The 20088-nt window shown below is 39.5% G+C and overlaps 1 long non-coding RNA gene across 2 annotated transcripts; it reads left to right on the top strand.

Moving 5' to 3' along the window:
- The first annotated feature begins 9893 nt into the window (after positions 1 to 9893).
- Positions 9894 to 18991, top strand: LOC122204631. Of its 2 annotated transcripts, none has more exons than XR_006195714.1 (4): positions 9894 to 10172; positions 12153 to 12274; positions 17839 to 17953; positions 18911 to 18991. It is a non-coding gene; the product is annotated as an uncharacterized LOC122204631 (long non-coding RNA). The 2 variants fall into 2 exon arrangements; XR_006195715.1 differs by having other exon boundaries at positions 12153 to 12299.
- The last annotated feature ends 1097 nt before the right edge of the window (positions 18992 to 20088 follow it).

The raw sequence follows: 20088 nt of genomic DNA, 5'->3' as shown, positions 1-20088 counted from the left end.
TCTCTCCCTCAAAATAAATAAATAAACTTAAAAAAAAAGTCAGCATAGGTAGGTGAGTAGCAATTAATACTTCATATATTGCCTTCCCACCATCAACCATGTATTGCTTTCCCCTTTAGTAGACAACACGAGGGGTTCTATGGAGGCTGGACAGAGAAATCAAATAACCTTAACTTATCAATAAGTTAAGAGAACAGATCTGGAAAAATGTGTCCTTAAGTAGTATGATAATGTGTGAAGAGGTCAGAAGTTGCACAAGCATTTTGCTGGCACTTGGTTAAAATGAAAGGAAGGAAAATGGAAGTAAAAATACATTCAGTTTCAGACTAAGAAGCTCTGTACAGAACTTTTAAAAGTAATGCCTTCTGAATAGCTTAACACTTGTATGAGGCTTTGCCTCAGCAAATCACAATGCCATGGTCATTTCTCCTTAACCACTGAAGGTGACTCAAGAGATGGGTTACCCACCAAAGGAGACTTTTCTTGCTGAAGAATCTGTTCATTTAAATATATTTAATAACACTTTAGTCATCACTTCCCTAGTCCTCTCTTGATTATGAAACTTTTTTTTTCCTATCATGTTACTTTTCAGGATCAGAAGCTCTGAGACTACTGTTCTTTAAGCCAGGTTTAAAGTCAGATGGTTATGATATCTATTGTATCTGTTTCCCATTGCTAGAAATAAAATGTCTAACAAACAACCACAAAACTTCAGAGCCACACCACAATAACTGTGTTCACAGTCTTGAGGGCCAGCTGGGTGTCCACTGGGTGGCTCTACTAATCTAGGCAGGAGTTGCGTATATATCTGGGGTCAGCTGGCCAGTGGCTGAAATGGACTGGCCTCAAATGGGAAGATGGAATGTCCCACTCTAGTCCACATGCCCCTTTCCTCTTCCTTGGAACAGCAGTCTAACGTGGAATGTTCACAGGGCATTAACAAAGGCACAAGAGTGAGAGAGCAAGCCAGTCCCAAACACAGTTTTGCTACCATCACATCTGCTGGTAACCCATGGGCCAAAGCAAGTCACAAGAATAAACCTGGAGTCAGGGCAAAGAATGGAGGCAAGGAGAGGTGAAGAATCCAAGCCATGCCGTGCTATTTACCACACCAAGGCTCTGTTCGCTGAGAATGCCTGGGCAGGGCTGAAGTCACTGACTGGCCTGGGCACTACCCAGGTGCAGACTGCAACTTAAAGTAGGGGCCAACTGCCGGGTACTCAGGCAGGGAGGCAGAGTAATGGAAATGGGGTATGAAACTGAGCAGAAATAGGAATTCAAAAACCTTCAGGTACAGAAACTAAAGGAAGAATTAAGAAGAACTGAGAATAGCCAGAGTATGTCATTCTTAGCTCTGCTTTATCTGTGTGCATAGTACCTTCTGTTTTACAGACTGCTGTGTAATTTTCAGGGTTTTAAAAGCTCATCCAATCATTCCAAGCAGCAGTCCCTGCACAGTGACAGGTGGGCATTGCTTCCCCATTTGAAATGGGAGCATATTAAGGATTGCAGAAGTACAGGGAGGTGCCCAAGGTAACAAACATTAGTAAGTGATCTGGCTGAAACGCAAACCCAAGCCTGGTTCTCTTTTTCCACTCTACATTGAAAACTTTTGAAAAATAAGGTTTGAAACAGTAACATTTAAAACACCTTCCTTATAAATCTCCAGCATAAAGGCCAAAGTGCCAAGTGTCATCCAACTTAGAAAAGGATACACAAATTGGTGGTTGCTATGGAGTCACTTCAGCACATCCTTGCTTGTGAAGTTGGGGTTGACACTGAAGGCTATTAAAAGTTAAAGGGAATCATGAGCCAAAGCTTACATATTTCCTAAGTAATGACAAAACATAACATGATTCATAGGAAACTGGGAAAAAATGACTGAAAATGCTATTAGAGAAGGTCGGGGGCAGGGATTTAGTGGGGGAACCAGAATCAATCAGCAGGTAGAGCCTTTAATGGGAAAAGATCGCTTTGAAAAATGAGGTAGAATCAAAGGTATAAATCATGAATATGGAATCAAATAACGCTTGTTACCAAGGAGAAAAACCAAATGACCAAATGTAGGTAGGTGACCTAAAAGATTAAAACTAGCCCAAAATGTAGATTATTACCAATCACAGAGAAGATGAGTCAGTCTAAAGTTTGCAGGAAAATCTAAAGCCATGGATAATTTTTCCTCAGAAATTGAAAATATGTATTCTTGAAAGAATTCTTTACTGTCTCTAGATGTAGCCCATATGACAAATTTGTTGGAAAATAAACAGGAAGACTTGCAGCTGTCCCACCCTTAATATCAGAGTTCTGTTTTTCTTTAAAATGACTTGAAAACTTGGGGAAAAGAAATTGGGGTTGACCTTACTCCTGCTACCTGTTACCTGACAAGGGCTTGACTTCTCAGAAACTACGAGGTGGGGGGTAGGGGGTTGGTTAGGTGGAATATGGGATGTGCTTCAAAAGTGGTATAAGAAGAAAACAAGTCCCAGTTAATTGGAAAGCCCATAGAATACAAGAGTACTAAAGAAGGTGGAGAGGAAATGCCATACTGTGAAACTAAGCCTCACCTCTACTGTGAAACTAAGCCTCTCAGAAATCCTGAATCAGGGACACAGCAAGGCTGTTAGTGGTTGAGAGCAACAGCTTATCTAAACATCAATATTCTCACTCCGGAGAAACAACGTCAAGAGATAAATATATACAGAGAGACACAGGCTTTGAAATCCATTTTCATAGCTGTTACCCTCTCCTGGGCCAGCCTTCATTACCAGCAATGACTTAGATAATGATCAAGAAAGAATGCTCATCAGATTATGTAAGGACATAGCAAGTATGTTAACAGAGGTACAATAATGGAGAGAAATGACCTTGAAACAGACGGAACTACCAAGACGAAATTCTGCAGGGATAAGTGTTCTACCGTGCTAAAGGTAAATCCGGGAAACCAGGTATACTAGCTGAGGGAAGATATTTAAGAACGGTATACAGGAAAACAAACTTGGTGTTTAAAATGGCTACAAGCTCAAGGTCAGTCTGCCTTTAATGCAGAGATTTAAGAACCTCTTTGGAGACAAGGACTCCTTTGAGAGCATGATAAAAATTAGTATCATCTTCACCTTAGACACAAGTATATTCTACACTTAGAAAGTTCACAGAGGGCATATGGGGCATTGGTGTATAGCTGATGGTTTAGAACATGGGACTTGCTCTAAACAAGTCAGTCCAGGGTCCAGTCATGTCTCCACACTCACTTTCTTATTATGCCTTCCAAAAAATAACATAACCCTCTCTCCACTCTGAGTTTCCTCATCTGTAAAAGGAACAGAATAACAGTGGTACCCTGCCCTCCTCTCCCCTGCAGTGTTATTGTAAGAGATTCCTAAAATAAAGCACAAAGTGCTTTTGGATTTTTTGTTATATATTTTTATTATATTTTAAATACACTAATATACTTTGTTATATGCATATTTTATTATACGTATTATATTACTAAAGTCATTTGCTACCTTATACAACTTATAGGTAACTTTTAAGTTTAGTAAACAGGGCAGAAGAGAGGATTATCCTCCTGGGGCTGCTTGCTATTTGAAATAATTACTAGAACCTTGAGTTCTGATCTGGGCGTATCAGTTTAAGAGGCACAACTGAAACACAAGCAAGGAAGGCCAGGAAGGATGGTGAGGGAGTGTACAATCTCGACATAAGAAGACACATGGAAGAACTAAGGATATTCAGTCTAGAGAACATAAGATTTAACCAAATTAAAATACTTAAAAGGTTGTATTGTGGTGAAAGAAAGGGAATTGTTCTAAATAACTCCAGGGGTCAAAATTTGGGCCACTGGAGAAGGAAATTTCAGTTGCATATAAAGAATATCTTAGCAATTACAAACTGGTATTTCTTTATCACTGAGGGGTCAACATATTCATTTATTTAGTAAACATTTATTGAGCACCTACTGTATGCCAGAGACCATGATGGCACCAGGAACTCAAAGATAAGTAAAATACAGACCTAGTTCCTTTAAAAGGCTCCCAGTTTGTTAAGAGAAACAGATAACAGATATTTTCAACATAAACAGAGACAACTGTATTACCTATAGATCAAGGCATGGCACCCACCTAGTCTAAGGGAAATGGCATTAGAGATGAGACATAATGGATGAAGAAGAACCGGCTGGGTGGCCAGGCATGCCACACAAAGTACACAGGCAAAGAGGTGAGAAACAGCACAGTGTATCCAAGGAGTGCTGGGCAAGAAGGACAAGACAAAGAGGAGAGGGAGAGAAGAACTTAGATACAATCGTACCGATGGAGCCATTAAAGGATTTTAAACAGGGAAGTGACCTGGTCAAATCTGTGCTTTAGATGTGGACATATAATTAGGAAAATGTTTGAGGTGAGAGCTAGTACAGATTCCAGTATTTATCCTGTATCTCCCTGTATCTTGTCCTGTATCTCAATCCTCATTGATTGAGTAGGCAAAGAGCTTCATGATAGTTCAACATTTTTTCAATGGGTTATTTCGTCTTATATAAAATGAGAATGTTTCAAATAGGATATTTGTTTTGGGTGCTGGAGCAAGACAGCAAACCTAAAAACCAACTAAGAGACTGTGGTAATAATCCAAGAGATACAAGGGCCTTCATCAAGTATTCAAAGGTGTGGAGGGACTGAGAAATAGAAGTGATCCCCTCATGGGCATTTCCAAAGCTTGAACTCTCTGCAGTTTGGTCTTCAAACAATCACAGAATTCTATGGTCGTAAAGGACATTGAAACCATCTTACCCAGCTTTTCTACTGGAGAAACTAAACCCGAGGAAGATAAAATGTTTTTTTCACTTCTCTGTATAATTAGTTGATGAAAGAGTTAAGAACAGGACACAAAACCCTGAAAAGCTCCATCTTTCAACCCTGATCTAGTAAGCGACCTTTTATTCTACCATGTCACTCAAATTTTCACTAAATCTGCTTTGTAGCAAATATGATTTCTTAATTAGGACTACAAAAATAGAGTTCCAAAACACAAGCTGTTTGTCAAAAGGAAAATAGTTTAGAATTTAGATGTTTCCATGGATCACCGATATGTTGTAGAACAAGAAGGGTCTTCTATTTAAATTTACCTTCAGGGTGACAGAAAGAGCTCAGGCTGATTCAAAATTGAACTCTATACTTGCCAAGAGAATGACATTGAGAGGGATACCTGGGCAGCTCAGTTGGTTAAACAACCAACTCTTGATCTTAGCTCAGGTCTTGATCTTGGGGTTGTGAGTTCAAGCCCCATGATGGGCTCCACACTGGGGGTGGAGCCTACTTAAAAAAAAAAAAAAGACAATGACATTGAGAAAGTCATTTAACCTCTGAAGCTCAGTTTTCTTATCTCTACAATGAAGAGAGAATTCTGATCTTACAGAGTTTTCCTTATATAAAGTGCCTCTACAGTGCTTGGAGTTCAACAAATGTTAAGTGGCTTCTTTCTCTTTCTGTTACCTTTCTTGTCCCCTTCCTCAGCAAGAACTATAAGAAAAAGTTACCCCTCCCCCATCTTCTCCAGCCTGGTACTTTGGTAGAAAGTACAATAAAGTGGTTAGAATTTGGCCGCTGGTGTCAGACTGACCAAGTGATAACTCATGGCCCTTTGTGAACCTGGACACACTCTTTAATCTAAGACTATTTATAAATCTGTCATAATGTGAAGATACTATTTCTACCTCATAGGGTTGCTACCAGGATTAAATAAGCTAAATACAAGGTGTTGAGAGCAGTGCCTGACATATGGTAAACAATGCAGCCATTGCTATGATGGTGTGAATTTTACTTGCAGAAAATCAGGTTACACTGCAATTTCCTTGATCTCCTTATTGTCATTGTTAACAATCTTCTTTTTCTTGCACACTTCATCTTTTCAAGAAAATAGTTGCATGCATTTCTCTTCAGACATGGAAGAAACTGAAAGGCTTCCTCTCAAAAGTAATTAAGGTAAATGTGATCAATGGATCCAACTGACTGCCAGAAATGGAGTAGTGGAACCGAATATCATCAATTCAAGGTATTGGACACCCACACATTGATCTGTGACCTGCTTTTGATTATAGGTCAGTAGCTCCCCATCCCTCATTCTATAGATCAGAGGGATGTTGAAGTACTTTCTATGGACTGAGTGGTTTGATATGTCCTGTGAAGACAGTCAGGTGAGGATTAGAATTGGCCTTTTGTACCATCCTTGATGACAAGCACAGTATACGCATTAAAAATTTCCACTGAACGAATCAATCAGTAAAACTCCCTTTGTTAAGTGCCTGGGCACTACAGGATTAACTCTAGGGGCTATAGCTCACATTGCATTTGAGAACACAGGACTAAAGTGTATGGCAGGGGCACCTGGGTGGCTCAGTTGGTTAAGTGTCTGACTCTTGGTTTCAGCTCAGGTCATGATCTCATGGTTTGTGGGATCAAGCTCCACATCAGGCTCCATGCTGAGAGTGAAGTACCCACCTGGTATTCTGTCTTTCCCTCTCCCTCTGCCCCTCCCCTGCTCATGCTCACTCTCTCTCTCAAACTAAATAAATACACTAAAAATAATAATAATATAGTGGATGGCAAACATAGTAAATAAGAGATTGGGCTCCAGGGTGGGAATATTTGACTACTGGTTCCATCAGCACTTTAAGCCTGTGCCTTAAGCCTGTCACTTAACTTCTCAAAATCTCAACTTCCTCATCCACAAAGTGAGGAAAAAATAGATGAACCTAACTAATAAGGTTCTCGCGAGATTAAGTGAGATAATGCTTGTAAAGAGTTTAGCACCAACTAGTGTTCAATAAATATAGTGATGATGATGATTACCATTTCAAGTAAGAATTACTAAATGCTATACAATATTATACTGTTTAAAACACACAGAGAAGAATTCACAAAAGGGGAGATCAATGTGGCACTAGGTTGAGTATGCATCTTAACCACAGGATGGATGTTTCTTAGAGAAGATAGGTTCTGAGTCCAACCTTAGAGAAAGGATAGGTCTAGATCTGCAAAAGTCACGTTCCATGGGCAAAGAAGAGCCAGGAGGATATGATCCCTGAATATTCAGAAGACACAGGAGTGAGTAAAACACAGAATTTTGAGTATGTGCTCCATGGGGAAGAAAAGGGGACATTTCAAAGTCTAGTGTGGAAATGGTGGACAATTTCAGAAAAACAAGCTACCTGGTGAGAAAAACCACTGGAGCAAAAGCCATGGTGTGGTAGGTGAGCACAGGCTTTAGCACAGACAGACCCAGGTATGAAGCCCTCAGACAAATTATCTAACATTTCCAAGACTCACTAGTCTCATCTTTGCTATGGGGATACTTTCACCTACCTTGCAGAATTTCGAGGAAGATTAAATGAGATACTGAAGTTAAAACAGTCATTTAAGTGTCTGACTCAATGTCAGCTTGTGTGAGCATCTAGCAATATTCTAAGATAAGCAAACACTAAAGGAGTTACACAAATTCACCTGGACAAATACTTAACCTTAGGTGAATTAGAAAAAGTTTATCTTCATTCAGGGTCCGAACTCTCATCACTGATTTCTGTTGGAATTTAAGTACTATAATAATTGCCAGGTATTATCATTATCATGGATTAGATAAAGCTATCATTATCTCAGTTAATCCTCACACAATCCAGGAGACAAAAATCATTTTTATTTGTCCCATTTTACAGATTAAAAAAGAAAACAAAAAAACAGTTTAGAGAGATTAGTCACTTGTCCAAGCTCACAATCAATGACAGAACCAGGATTGAACCAGGGCAGTCTTGCCCCAAAGATTGTGAGCTTCTGATTGTGGCAGTTGACAGACTGCAGCAGACCCATCTGAGACCCTCGGACATGTTCCTCCTGAGCCAGACCTGCTATGACAGCATGGGCCTCACTAGCTGCATTCAAGAAAGAAAAATAGTTCTGCAGGGAAAAGTGAGCATAGTTAGGTATGTGGCTGGACAGAGAAGAGGCTCCTTCTCTGTAATTTAATTCTCATTTTAATGCATAGCAAACAAATCTTTCCATCTTCGTGCACTCCAAATCTGGCCTCTGCTACAGGGAGAAGTGCCTGTTGGAGCCACTGTCCTAAAATGGCAGACACTGAATGCCTTCAAAACACAGAATCCTTAAGAAATAGGTTCAGTTGTGCCAAGTGACATTAATTGCATAGCCCAGCACTATCAATTGGAGTCTTGTCTGTAAAAAGAAAAGCTTGCCCCCACAGGCACTACTTAGAAACTATTTGCTCCTTTGCTGAGCCAAAATAACTGAAAATCAAATTCGAGAAAGTTCCAGAAAATCTGAAGAGGATTCAGTGAAGAGTGGAAAAAAAGATTAAAATATTAAACTACTGGTTCTCAATTCTGTTTTCTTCGCAATTGTCTCCATACATTCTCCTCAGGTCTCCCATAACTAATCTAACTTTCTTACCTCTAATCTCCCAAAGCAAGGGGTGGTAGAAGGAAAGAAGGAGAAAGAGATATAAGCAGGAGACAAGGGAGAGAAGGAGTGTCTTGGAAGGGAAAAGGGGAAGAAGGAGAATCATGGAAGCACTACACATTTCAGATCTTAGGTCAAAACCAGGGGTAGCTAAGATAACCAAGAAAGAGAGCATAAAATATATAAAGTTCCCGGGATTCCAGCAGAGGAGCATCCTTGTGTATTACAAAGCCAAGAGAATAATCAGGTTTCAAGTAGGCTAGAAACAAAGAAGCCAAAGAAATGTGGAGATGAAATCATCCATGCTGTTAATAGCTAACCACTCACCAAGAGACCTTGCCAGACCTCCCCAAGCCCACAGGGCATCTGGGCCTCAGGGCTCCCAGCAGTGTTTGCAATGGTGTCCTGTAAGGGGAAGGCAGACCTGGTATCTGATCACAGTGAAGGGTGTATTTATTTAGATGTTGGCCTCAGTATCTTTGGAACAGAGACTATACTCTATTCACATATGCAGACAGTTGGTATCTAATAAGGGTTTGCTGGAAAGTAGGGAAGAAAAGGAGGAGGAGGGGAAGGAAGAAAGAATGAAAGACAGAGACTTTCAGGAAACAGCTCCTCCTTATCTCAATCAGCATGAGTCAGATAGTAATTTGGGTCTCATACCAGCCATCTCATCCTTCAAATCTAGTGTCTACTTGCCCTGACAGGAAAGAGAAAAAAAGCAAAGTGATTCATTATCGTATCTTTTCACTAGAAAGTCTGAAAATTAACAGCAGCCAAAATTGCAAATAACTGAAACTCAAAGGCAGATATTATGAACTTAATAAACCATTGTCTCTAAAATAATTGTTCTGAATGAGCTTTTAAAAAATTGTATCCCTTTTACATCTCCATCTGTCTCATGCTAAAACACCCTCAACTTTTAGCATATTGCCTTTGAAAGCTTAACTAAAGATTCAGATGGATAACTAAAAAGCAAAAAGTGCAATAGTAACAATACCTTACATTCTAGCTATCAGTCTTCCTTCACCTTCAATCATCACAACGAGGCTCTGAGGTTGGTGGAACAAGGAGTATTGTCTCTAGCCATAGATGTGGAAACAGATGGGAAAATCACAGCACACAGTAGACTGAGCAAGATGAAAACCCAGGACTCTTGAGTCTGAGCTTAGCTCTCATCCTGAAGCCAGGCTTACAGTAGGGATGTTCTAGGATGTTTTCTGGGTGTGTATGTTGAGGCAGAGAGGGGAGCAAAACATTGCCCAACTTCTTACCTATCAGACATGCTCTTACCTATACTAATGTCTTCACTGTATGAGATAGACTTTTACTGTTCTCATGCAGCTGTAGTTTTCAAATTTCTTCTACCAGAAGGACCTTTTTATCAAAATTTCATGCTGAAGCCCTGTAATACCAAACAGATAAAAGTGAAGATAAAAGGCACTGGTTGGAACAGCTGGGAGACTTGCAGGAGGTTTGGTGACAGGGGCCATTGGCCTGTTTCAACACCAAACACATGAAAAACATCAGGATACTACCAAACAAAGACTGAAGACGATGTCACAGAGCATGGAGAGGACAGCAAGGACTTCACAGTCCAACTGATTCCAATTACAAGTCCACCACACGCTCCCTGCATGCACTGAGGAGGTAATCAACCTTCCTGAGCCTCTGTTGCTTCATCTCTAGAAGAGTCCTTGTAATACCTGCCAGGTGAGTCTTTTGAGGATTAACTCAGGTACCCAAAGTGACTCACAGATCGCAGTGCCCAGCACACAGTAGGTACTCAGGCAGTGTCCTTCTAGAAGTACCTTGCCAAATCTCCACATTTTTCTGATAAAATAGATGCGTTCTGGTTCCCTTAGAGGGTATAAATTCCATTTGTTCTCTTAAATCCAGCTCGTGCCTTTAACACTCGAGGGCTTGTACTACTCCCGCAAACATTTAGCATTTTCTATTCAGTTAGCACAGCACTGAGACTTTAAAAGCAGCTTGAAAACAAACTTGATTCCAAATATGATTTATAATGTCCCAAGCAACAGCTCATTTACCCAAGAAAGCTCCATCAATTATTGACAGATGTACCCTCAGAGGAGAAGTAGCATTAAGACAAGGAGACACAGGGAAAAGCGTGCTTCAACCCCTTAAGCCAATTATCCAAGGTGATTCTGAGCATTAAATCCTTAGATATGCTTAATTTACTGTCCTTGCCTGTAAGCACAGAAAGAAGTGTGAGAAGGGGAAAAAAAATGCTATGCAATTTAGAACTGCTTTTAAAAACAAAGAAAAAGAATAGCATAGAGAGGAAAAATATATAGGAAGCACTATGTGGGTGTTGAACGCATGTGGGCTTACAGATTGAACATCCCCAGCCCTCGCACACCTTGCCCTCTCATTGCAGAACCAGTTACTCCCCACCTGCCTTTGTTCAGTAAAGAAATAATTGCACTTACCTGCCTCTGACCTAATAATTACAGCAGGGCCTGATTTTATTCTCAGCATGTTTATTGTGGTCGAATTTCCATGGTGTTCAGTGCAAAGGCCTTACTAAGGATGCTAGCATTATTTGCTTTAACATCAAGCTAGCGACAAGGCTATGTAAGGTTCTGTAAAAAGCCAAGAGGCCAGTGTGAACCCAGCCTGTGGAGGCTTGTAATCTGCATTTGACATGCCAATATTAGAAAACCTTGGCAAGACCATGAGGTTCACATGCAAGGGAAGAAAGGGAGTGCATGAGGCCAAGAAATGTAAGGATGCTAATACATTTCTCCATAGTTTGCTCAAAAGGAGAAAAACAGGAGAGAGGTGGTTTTTTTTTTTCTGAAATCTAAATTATAAGGCAAGAGGTGGCCAATTATGTCCACTTAGCTTTAATTTGCCTGTACTGAGGAGTGTGTGTGTGTGTGTGTGTGTGTAAGTGAACATGCACACATAAGTACAGTGTATATATGCTGTGGACAAGCATGGGTAGATGGAAGTAAAGAAATTTGAGGGCATGGAGAAGAGGTCTAACCTATATAAAAAGTCTTGCATGGGGGCGCCTGGGTGGCTCAGTCGGTTAAGCGTCCGACTTCTGCTCAGGTCATGATCTCACGGTCTGTGAGTTCGAGCCCCGCGTTGGGCTCTGTGCTGACAGCTCGGAGCCTGGAGCCTGCTTCGGATTCTGTGTCTCCCTCTCTCTGACCCTCCCCCATTCATGCTCTGTCTCTCTCTGTCTCAAAAATAAATAAACATTAAAAAAATTTAAAAAAAAAGTCTTGCATGATGAATTGAACATTTCTATATTAAGAAAATAAATCCTGCCGTAGGAGACCTGAAAAATTACTACCCTGACTTTTAATGCAATCTGTGGTTTAAAGTACAGTTATAGAACATTCTAAAATTACCTGCTTACACCTCATGACTTGGCAGAATGATTACAGGCTACATTATTTCATCTTTTTATTCTTTTTTATTAAGAATTAAGAGATCCGCTATATTGGGTTATTAAAAGCCTGACCTCTTTTAGCATATTTTTTATCCCATTATTAAATAGTTCATATAAAATATAGTAAGCCTTGACTTTTGAAGCTTTAGCTTCTCCATTTCAGATTCACAATCAACCTGTGGGTGCTTGATATCATTCAAATGATTTCAAAGCTACTGCCTCATCTGATCGACACCTGGATTCCTAACCATGTCTTCTGATTCCAGTCTAGTATGCATCCCACCGAATCACAACCTCCTATCATTGCCTTGTCATCAAGTCTTTGAGGGATTGTGGACCAGGGATGGAAGGAGCGAAGGAGTGACAGACTCGTTGGTAATACAGAATGGTATGTCACTGGCTTGCTGTTAGAGGTATATGCTTTTATTCTTTTGGGACTCCCATTTCTCTAAACGTGAAACTGAAACAAGAGTATGGGATCTTTATTATTATTATTATTTTAGAGAGAGTGGGGGTGGGGGTAGAATCTTGAGCAGATTCCTTGCTCAGTGAGGAGCCTGATACAGGGCTCGATCCCATGACCCTGGGATCATGACCTGGGCTGCAATCAAGAGTCGGATGTTCAACCAACTGAGCCACCCAGGTGTCCCAAGAGTACAGGATTTTTAATCAACTCACAAAAATGTTATCAAGGATATTAAGTATTCTGCACCTTTTTGAGATGACTGGTTATTTTAACAATGCTACAATTGCTTCACATCTTGTGTTAGAGGAGAGAAGCAGTCTAGGCTGGGGGGAGTCCTCTTTGGGGTTACTATCATCCTTGGGACACATTCTTAACATCCTCAAAATTTCATTCTTTAAGGGCTGAACATTTTTTACCCTTAAGAAGCATATTTGAAATAGCCAAAAGTTATTCAGAGCCAAGAGTGATAAATAAAAAGATCAAACTGGATAATATCAATAGTATCATCATATAAGATGTGACTATAAGGTAAAGTAACTTATTATCTTGAGTAACATGTAAGCTGTTTTTGAACACAACTGCAAAAGAGAATTCCAAAGGGTTAAAATAGAAAGCAAATATCAAGAACATATTTCTTCCATTCACTAGATGAGAAAACTGATTTGGAAAATGAGCCTTCAGCCTGGACTATATGTGTACCCACATATACGTGTACATGCACCTGTGTGTGCCTGTACATACGTGTGCATGCATTCATACATGCACATGCCACAAATGGGGATTGCCTTCATTCACGTATCATTCTGTAAGAACTGTTACTTACTTAGTCTGTTCATGTGAGCACCTGAATCTCAAGTACAGCTGTCATGACCCCAGAGCAGACTTGTATCTTCATATTCCGGGAACAATATTACTGTTCCTGACTTAAAAAAAAAATAAGGAAATTATGTGTCATCTCTTACTTTTTAATTAGAACTATATACTTATCCAAACAGTGAAACATGAAAATATAAATAAACTGTGCATTAAATGCAAGGTTTTGGATCTTAACTTGCAAACAATACCTACTAGATACAAATAATATTTTTTGAAGTTTTTAGGAAATGGAATGAAGTAGGTTAAGCACCTTCTAGTTTGTGTATGAGAGTACTTCTTGCAAAGGTTTTCTTCTCTTGGAAACAACAGAAGCCAAAAATCATAATGATCACCATGCACATAGGGAGTATGATTTAACACAGAATTATATTATGAATTTTAAAAAATTGTGTGAACTATGAGTTCACAGCAAATTTGTTTCTCTGGAGACTGGGACAGCAATTCTGTAACCACTTTCTCTTTTACTAGGGGTTAAATAAAGTAAGTAAATATATTGTAGATAACAAGGACCAAGTTTCTCATGCTCAGGAAAGAAGTCACAAATAAGGAAAGAAGGAAGAACAATGACACCCTAGCAGCAATGAACACACCTACTGCTCAGATCTTAGTTTCTAAAAGCCATTCTCCAAAAAAAAAAAAAAAAGGACCAAAGGGTTTCTTGGAAGAAGTGGTTAATTCCAAGCCTGAGGCTAGGAAAATACAAGATGAGTCTGGAGCATCTTAAAATTCTAAAAAGTAAAGAAATGCTCAAAAAAAGGATGGGAGAGGAGCACCTAGCTGGCTCAGTCAGTAGAGCATGCAATTCTTGATCTCAGGGTCATGAGTTCAAGCCCCACACTGGGTGTAGAGATCACATACATACATACATACATACATACATAAACTTAAAAAAAAAATAAGGATGGGAGGATGTGGAAAGGCCACAGGAGCCAACCTGAAAGAGCTTACGATGACCAAAAGTAGAACAACGTGAGCAACAAAAACAAAAAAAAAATGATAGCATCGTATTATATCCCATAGAATAAAGCAAGTTAATATACATGCATCTATACTGATATAACTAATTGAATAAATAAGTAAATGGAAAAAAGATAGCTCTCTCTTCAAATGAATTCTAATTAATAAATGTGAGGGCGTGGGAAATGAGGGAATAGAAAATCACTCTTAAAACACTACAACTTGTTGCAGGCAAGATCCACAGATGAATGCTAAAATGGTGGATGAAAGATGGAGAAGAAACAAGTCATTTTCATAGTATAAAGTATCTCTGCCCAAGATATCTATTGATTACAAAGGGGAAAATAACAACAGTTGAGACACCTGGCAACTGCCACCTGAACCAAGTAACCAAAGTTCACACCACCAGTGATAAGACATCTGGCTCTGAGAAGGGCTCATCACTGTGTTATTCTTCTCGGTAATGCATACCCTCAATCTAGTCAAGGGAAAAACACCAGATAAAACCAAATTGAGGGTTAAGTCCTCACAATAACAGCTGACCAGAACTTTTCAGAAGTATCAAGTTCATGAAAGACAGGGAAAGAGAAAAACAGTTGTAGAGTGGAGGAAACTAAGCAGACATGACAACCAAATGCAGTGAGACCTGAGACAGAATCCTAGAACAGAAAAAGGACATTAGTGGAGAAACTGTTAATATCAAAATAAAATTTGTACTTGGGTTAATATTATTGTGCGAAGGTTACATTCTCCATTTTGACCACCGTACTGTGATAATAAGACTAACTGTAGAGGAAGCTGGGTGAAAAGTACATAAGAAATATCAGTACTATTTTTACAACTTTTCTGAAGTGTAAAATTAAAAATTAAAAATAACTTTAAACTGATAAAATAATCTAATCAGAAGAATATTATGATTTATTAAACTATACTTCTATGTCCTATGAAATAGTGAGTTCATTATCATTAGAGCTCTCTGAGCCTTAGGGAAAATAATCCAAAAATGCATCATCTTCCTACTTCTGATACAACAGCCATGAGGGAGAAAGACCAGAGAAAGATGGTTTTGACCTGATAAATAGGAGCACCCTTTTTTAGGGTCCCTGGTCCCTGGTCATATTCTGGGGCTAATGTGTTTGGCAGTTAGGTGACATCTGAGAACCTACCGTGTTATTCCTACTCTCCGTAGGTGGGAAAAATTGAGTCCTGATTCATGTTTATAAGAAATGATGGGCTGTTGACAATAAAAATAGCACTTTTTAAGAGCTTACTACATGCTAGAACATTCCAAACTCTTTACATATCTGATTCATCTCTCACAATAGCCCTATCAAGTAAATATTATTATCCCCTTTCTACAGATAGGCAATGGGTATAGAGAGGGGAAATCAGATAAAGAAAAGGTATGTTTCTGGGAAAACCATGGATAAAACCATGGCCCATCTCTTCTTTTCTGGTCATCTATTTACCAATCCTGCACTGGCTGGTGTTTTACCTGCCTAATTGAGATATACCCTATTTTAACTAATTGCCCAGACTGAAGTCTTTTCACACTAAAAACAGATAAAGTAGATCTATATGAAAGAGCCATACATGGGGAGACATTTCCTCTGGCTGGACCCTGAATCCCAGAGCCCACACCACCTTCCTCCTTCACCAAAAGTATGAGCATACTTTCTCTAGCCCCAGGACTCTAGTCAGCTTATGGCAGAAAACATGTTAAGAAATAATACCTCCTCTAGGCATGAAAAAGTCCTCTCTCTCTTGCTGGACTGGTCACTCAGACTGAGATTTCACCCTTGGAAATGAGTAATTACTTGTTGTCCAGCTGTATATTCATTTCCTGAGAAAATGGAAGTTGGCACATATTTTCCCTGTTTCTCTGTGCTTGTTCCGGTTATGATAGTAACTATGCTTCACATTATTTGTATAGTGCTCTTGGTTTATAAACTTCACTCACCAACTGTACCTGGTCTTCAAAATCAACCTTAGAGATTAGTTCATATATCATCAACAAATATTTATTAAGTGCTTGCTATGTGTCAGGCCCTAGGAATGAAACAGTCACCAGGAACAATGTCATCTTTGCCCACTCTCCTGGAGTTGACATTACAGTGAGGAATTCAAGCAAAAAAACCAAAACAAACAAAAAAAACCTAAACATATACTTAAAAGAAGTATAAACTATGGAGTTATTTTTAAAAAAAAAAAAGAATACTATAAAAAAATACCCAGGCATAACATGGAGAGACCTACGTCAGAGAGATTAGTCAAGGCATCTCTGAAAATATGATGTTTGATGAGAAGCAGGCAGCCCTGCAAAGTTTGGTGGGGGAGGGGGGTGCCTCCCATTCAGAGGAATCAGCATGTGCAAGGGAGGGCTGGGAAGGGTGAGAAAACAGTTTGGCACATTCTGTAAACTATCAGAAGGTAAATTCCTCTGGAAAACTGGGAACAAGAGGGATAGAGGCCTGAAATGAAGTCCCAGAGGAAAGCAAAGAGTAGGTGGCATCTAGGGCTGGTGCTTAGAGGCTTTTTCTAATGGTTTTCTTCCAAACACAATGGAAAGAGCTGGCAATACTATGGTTATTTTACAGGTGAGTAAAACTAAGCTCAGAGAAATTACGTGTCTTGTCTGAATTCTTAGCATGCATATGGCTCTATCCCAGGTCTTTCCATTCCTTTCTTCTCTCCAGAAGGGTGTCCACTGCATGCTACATGCACATTACTACTGGCTAGATAAGGTATAGTTTTAATCTCATTTAGATTAAGTCTGGAAGTGGGAAATGGCCTTGTGAACAAATGCAATAAAATATTACAGTCTCTATGTCCAGAAGTCTCCACAAAATATAGAGGAGACTTGAAGAGGGAAGAAATCAGTTCTATGTGGGTTAGGCAGAGAGAAACAGAGAGTTGGCATTGAGCTCAGCCTAGAAGATGAATATTTATAAGGAAAATGGGGGGTGGGGGATCATCAAAGCAGGTTGAACAAAGATACAGAGAATTAAACAGCCTGGTAGATGCTGGAAATAGCAAGCTACTTCTGGCATGGAGTGGGGGGGGGGGGGGGGGGGGGCGGGGAGGGCACTCAATAGTAGGGCTGAAAAAATAGAAATGGCCAAAGACCAGATCCCTGGCGTGGCAAAGAAAGAAGTCCTAACTTCATTCTCTAAGCAATCGAAGCCAGTGCATTTTCAAGTAAGGGAGCAACCTGATGGAATTTGTTTCAGATAGATCATATCAACAGAACTGTAGAGAGGAATGGGGGGGTGGAGGCAACAATGGAAAAAGGGATTTTAGAATGCTTGCAAGGTCTAGGGCAAGAGGAAATGGAGGTAAGACCACAAGTGTGGGCAGAAGAGAAGATCAAACAGAAAGGAAAGAGGAGGAAGGTGCAAAACTTAGACATGAGTGTTTGGAGTGAGGGGACTTAGGGTGAACTCTGGGTTTTTATGACTTTTGAGTCTAAATTCAGTACTTTTGAGATGGTGAGCTTCCATTCCTTCTATTTAAAAAAAAAGTATTTTATTTGTTGCAAACAGTTTAACATGTCTTCTCTGCCAGCTAAGACAAACTCACCTAAGATTATTCGTATTTTAAGTTATTTTTAAAAGAAAATATGCTTTTTTTTTTCCTGACAAACTATTGTTTAGAAGACAATGAAACTTTTTACCTAAAGTGATCAGCATAATGTCCTCTACTGAGATAAAGAACGCGTTTCCAAATTGCCTCTGGCAGGACAGATATCTATCTAAGCAGAAAATGAAGGTAGGTTGTAACGGAGTGTTTTTCTGCAGTTTAAGTTTCTAGCAAAGGAAAAATATTAGTACTCTATTTAAGAAGATAGCTCTCTCTTTGAGATCCTCAGATTCTCCTTATGTTCAGACCTGTCTTGACATGCCCTGCTACCATCAGAAACACAGCATATGGAAGTTCAATTTCTATTCTCAGATGCTCAAGAAATAACTTCAGATTCAAGTCTGAGATTTGACTTGAAAGACAGGATATTAGCACATCATTGATAGTGCCTGAAAACCAAAACATTTTAAAATTATATTTAAAGACTTCTCAAAATGATTTGGCTCTAGGGGACAACTGTCAGTGACATTTCTACATTACTTGTTCCAAGAGCCTATAAAGGATAGCTTCCATATACAGCTAGCCCTCATCTCATTTTCCTTCCCTATGCTCCCTCTCTCTTGCCCATTTCATTATTCTGATTGTTTTAGAGACATACAGAAAACCTTTAACCATACTTGGGGGAGAAGTGATCTGAGATTCTTATTCACTTAATGTTTTACATAGAATGTGCTATGTGTGGAGAACTATCAAAGAAAAGGTGTTGACCATGGACTGTCTTGGTAAAATCACCACCATTAATGGTATTTGGTAGAACTGTGCCACGTACTTTACAGATTAAAGAGATAAGTCACTATTGCCATGGCAAAGAGCCTAAAGAGGCTAGGTAACTCAATAAGTATCACACCAGTAAGTGATGGAATTGGGATTCACACACAGCTCTGTGACTCCAAAGCTGAGGAAATGGGTAGCCATTTCTAATTCTACTGAACCTCCCAACACTCCCAACACTCCCAACACAATTTGGGGGGAAATTTTACAAATGCCATTTAAGTCTTTTTTTTTTTTCACAAGCACAAATGTGGAAAAATAATTTTGATTTATATGCATGTATCCTTAATTGGCTGTCTTGCTTATTTATTTCAGGATGCAAAGGCACATTCACTCATTAAACCTCCAGGTGTTGGGGCGCCTGGGTGGCGCAGTCGGTTGAGCGTCCGACTTCAGGTCACGATCTCGCGGTCCGTGAGTTCGAGCCCCGCGTCAGGCTCTGGGCTGACGGCTCGGAGCCTGGAGCCTGTTTCCGATTCTGTGTCTCCCTCTCTCTCTGCCCCTCCCCCGTTCATGCTCTGCCTCTCTCTGTCCCAAAAATAAATAAAAAACGTTGAAAAAAAAAATTTAAAAAAAAAAATAAAAAAATAAAAAAAACCTCCAGGTGTTTCCACAAATTGGCAAAGGAAATAGAAATAATGGACATCACATGCTTCTTGCAATAGCCAGCAATTAATGGAAAGGGCTCTCACAGCCATAGTTAACTCAGCGATAAACTCATATCCTTCCCATCTAACTCCAGGAGCAAATTTCTGAGTAAACAAATGAGTTAATTTGCTCTCTGAGCTAATGTGGACCAAGGAGAGGCAATTCTCTATTGAGCAAGTAGTGCTGGAGTTTGTTAATGACAACCTTAAAGTAGCCTAACATTACAGTCTCATTCGATAAATCTCAGTCTACTAAATCTAAATTTCAGACTACTAAAAATCAATTGCTTGGAGGGAAGAGACTGTCAGCAGAAAGTATGAAGGTGGGAAGGAGATAGTGTATTTTTAAAACATATTGATATAATTCAGTCATCTTCCAGAGAAATAGGTTACTTGGATCAGATGAGTAACTTCCCCAGCCATGTTCCCTACCTTTATAGACTCATTTTGTGTATATCATAGAAGGTATAGGTTATTACAGGATGTTACAGGGATCTTATATTTATTATCAAAGTTACAGGATGCTAAAAGATGTCATAATATGTTATAGGATGCTATAGGAGTCATCGGATGGGCCAGGAGTTAGGAGAATTTAATTTAAATGGTGAGGAATAGAAGCCCAGGGAAGTAGACAGAATCTGACCAGTGGAAATACCTGAACTACATCTTAGGATATCTCAAGAATGAACATTATGTGTTTCCTGTTGAGGCTCTAACAAATCATCACAAAGTTAGTGGCTTAAAACAATACTACTGTATTATCTCACAGTCTCTAAAGGTCAAAAGTCTATTTGGGTTGGGCTGGGTCCTCTCCTTAGGGTCTCACAATACCAAAATCAAAGTTTT

The sequence above is a fragment of the Panthera leo genome, chromosome D4 (genome assembly GCF_018350215.1).
Source record: "Panthera leo isolate Ple1 chromosome D4, P.leo_Ple1_pat1.1, whole genome shotgun sequence".
NCBI classification, from domain to species: domain Eukaryota; kingdom Metazoa; phylum Chordata; class Mammalia; order Carnivora; family Felidae; genus Panthera; species Panthera leo.
Note: the sequence above shows the minus strand (reverse complement) of the source record. Positions and strands in the feature narration are given on the sequence as shown.